At 48.2% G+C, this 3,595-nt stretch overlaps 1 pseudogene; it reads left to right on the plus strand.

Annotated features, from left to right (window-relative positions):
- Positions 1–1,184: 1,184 nt before the first annotated feature.
- Positions 1,185–3,375, plus strand: LOC121101394 (annotated as a pseudogene).
- The last annotated feature ends 220 nt before the right edge of the window (positions 3,376–3,595 follow it).

Below are 3,595 nucleotides of genomic sequence, written 5' to 3' on the forward strand. Positions count from 1 at the left end.
TCAGATTTCTAAGAAATTAGGAAAAAAATGAAGGAAATGAAGAGTGTTAATATTTTGCTGCAAAACTTGGGGAATGAGAAGTGGATTTAAGGTGGATTGTTTTATCCAAATGAATCTCTGAATTTTACACAACGTCCACACTGTGCACTTCTGTATTCAGTGGAAGAATTTAAAAAGAGAGGAAAAAGGGAAAACATCTTCAAGCTGTAAAGTCTGGTAATGATCACACACTAAAAATGATATAGATATTGGGTCAAGACGGCAGATTGAGGCGCGGTTCTCTCGTCCTACCTCAAATCCTTTTTAATCACAGGAAAGGCAGATTTCTGTATATAAAGAACTCCAGAAGGGCACGGGAAAAGGAAGGGCAGATTCATGGAAGATGGAAAGCAGATGGGGCAAGGGCACTGAGGTGGGGGCTGTGGTGAGAAAACTGGGGTCCCTGAACTGAAGAGGAGGGGCCGGGGGTGGGGGCTGTGGGCCCAGAGGCTCTCCACTTTGGAAAGGGGCGGACCTGGGAGTCAAGGAGAACCTCCCAGGTCCAACGCAGTGGTGGGTGTGAGTCTTGGGGATAGGGTGGGGAAGGGCGGGGTTTGGCAGGAAGGGGAGGCCTCACTCCTGGCAGGAAGCTGCGCTACGGGAAGAGGGAGGAGACTGCGGCGGCGGCAGAGGCTGGTGGGAGCCAGATGTGGCAGAGCGGCTGCCGCCAACAGTGAGGCAGAGGGCCCCTGAGCCTAGTGCTAGGGACACCGCATCAATCCGCTTCACCTTCCTCACTGCCCTCCAACACACGCTTCCTGCTTACGGATCCTCCCCTCTCAGCTCCTGCAAACACCCAACTCATCGCCTGCTGATCCTCTTTCGCCACAGGCTCACAGCGGAGGCAGCGCGGCAAGGTGTCCCATTTGGGCACCTGAGGCCCGAGATCCCCGGACGTGGGGAGGTGGGCACTGGACTAGAAAACTGGAGGATGGCGGTTGGTGGGTGCCCGGCGGAAAATTGGGGTCGGTACCGAGGGTGATGAGGAGACTAAGAAGGGTAATTTGGGGGCTGTGGTGGTGCGTTGGGGGAGATAAAGAGCACTTGGAGGATGTACAAAGGGCCAGGCATGAGAATACATGCTGTGGCACTCAGCAGGAATATGGGGATGACCAGGAAGAGACATGGAGAGATGAACACCAAGCATGGGGATGGGAGGTAAAACGATGAAGAATAGATGGCAATGAAGAGGGGAATGGGAGTAACAACATTAGTAGAAATGGAGTAATAGGGTGGGGGCTAAGAAATGGTGAATATTTGTGCTTGGTGTGAGGGCTCTAGATGCAAACAGAGGATCAGGCATTATGCAAAAGAGCCTGCCTCTCTATCTGGGGACTCAATGCACTACAACCACAACCACCTCCTCTCTAATCCTGCAGCACAGCCAAAGAAGCCTGGGGAGGGCACCGAAGGCAAACATGAAATAGTAGTCTTCATATCCAGTATTCCTGCTGAACACATCTGAATAACTTGGGTAGATTGTACCTGGTGCCCAGGGAATTTACAATGCAGAGGGGAAAACTCACACTATAATACGGTAAATATTTCTCCCTAGCTTTCCGCCTCCTGCAGGTAAAGACCCTTCACAAAAAGGCAGCTGCAGGAAAGCAAACCAGGGAAACTGTTGATCATCACATCGGATCTGGAAATATGAGGAAGAAAAGAACTGTCAAAAGAAACAGAGAGGGACGCCATCACAGCCCACGAAGGAACATCGCGGCTGCAGAATTTCACATGGATGTGGAAGGAAGGTGAGGAGCCCATCACCCAGTGAAAGGAACCGCTCTGGATCAGGTGCCTATAAATCCCTCTTTACCTGGTCAAATATGATGGAATTGACTGTGTCTATGGACTGAACTTTACAGAGATGAAAGGATTTTAAAGCTTAAGATCCTTCCCTGATAAGGTGCCATTTTCTCAAGTCAGAGATGTGCACCTTGCAAACACCATAATTGGTAAAGCTGTGGAACATATGTTTGAGGGTGAGCATGGTTCTAAGGATGAATGGAGGGGAATGGTCTTGGCCCAAGCACCTATCATGAAAGCCTGGTTTTATATTACCTATGAGAAGGATCCTGTTTTATACATGTACCAGCTTCTAGATGATTATAAAGAAGGAGACCTCCGTATCATGCCAGAGAGTCCAGTGAGTCTCCTCCACAGCAGAGAGGGAGCCAGAAGGAGTTAGATGGCCTGATAGGTAAACATGTGGAATATACAAAAGAAGATGGCTCCAAAAGGACAGGCAAGGTCATTCACCAAGTCAAAGCCAAACCTTCTGTGTATTTCATCAAGTTTGATGATGATTTCCATATCTATGTCTATGATTTGGTAGAAAAAGTCCTAACTGTTAGGGTAAACTTTGCAACATTTGTGCAGGCAAATGTCTGTTTTGGATACACACAAAAATGTTACTTTTCAGTGCATTTAAACTTAAGGATCCCTTTAACACAACATCTTAACCAGCATTAACTGCTATTTGTTTTGAAAAATACAAGTGTATATGGACACACATACTGTGTAAAGAATTTGTCTCATTGAAAAGATTATGTGTTTGGTGGATGGGCCATGAAAGGAAGGAATAGCTGTAAATTCAGGCTATGGATAAACTTAGGCTAGTATCATATGATTAGTCATCTAAAAATGGAATAGGAATTAGCTGGTCTACTCTAGAGAGGGGGGGGAGAAGGAACCAGAGATGGGCGTGGGGGGAGGGGGAAGGAGAGATGACAGCTTAGGAAGAGGTGGGGCAGAGCCAAATGGAGAGGCTCCCTGGAGGAGGGATGACCTAAGGAGAGAGGAAACCCACTGGGAGTGGGTGGAGAATAACAGAGGGAGAGTGAGATCTTGGGGCTTGGAGGAAAACAGAATACCCTGAGAAGAAAGGGGCACAAAGAAGCATTGAAGGGATCCAGAAGGGTGGGGAGAAAGAAGAAGTTGTCAGGAATCTGGAGGGGGGCTAAAGGATACTCAAAGGAGTGGTCTATGCATGAGTAAGGAGCCAGAAGGAGGAACACTGAGGAGGAAAGAATTCCAAGGAGAAAGACTGACAGAGGAAGTGAGAACACAGAAAAGGAGGTGTGGCCAGTGGGCCCATGAGGGATGGGGAGGCCAGGAAAAAGGGATACTTCTGGCAGTATCCACATTGTTCTCCTGGCTCTGTGCAGAAAGGACGTGACAGCTGTCTAAGAACCAAATGAATCGGAAATTCGCTAGAATGGCATTTTGACAGGGATGACTTGAGAGTTAAACAGAGCCAACTTTATACCTAAAGGCTTACTCTTACTTCAGGGAGCTCATGCCACCTGCCGAGTAGAACCCCAAGCCTCAGCCTAAACACACTGACCTGACACCCCATGAGCAGGAGCTGTGAGCAGCCTCCTCACTTTTCCCAGAGGACCCAGGTGCAGCAAATCTTGGGCCTGAAGCTTCTGGTTCATTCCCCTACACTGGATAAACAGTTCTTGTGGGGAATGGGTCAGCAGGGTGCTCAGGACTTAAGAGATGTGCCACCTTGGGTTTGGAAAGTATTTTATCGAAAAAGAAAAAAAGGAAC

The sequence above is a fragment of the Ursus maritimus genome, unplaced genomic scaffold (genome assembly GCF_017311325.1).
Source record: "Ursus maritimus isolate PB19 unplaced genomic scaffold, ASM1731132v1 scaffold_77, whole genome shotgun sequence".
Taxonomy (NCBI): Eukaryota; Metazoa; Chordata; class Mammalia; order Carnivora; family Ursidae; genus Ursus; species Ursus maritimus.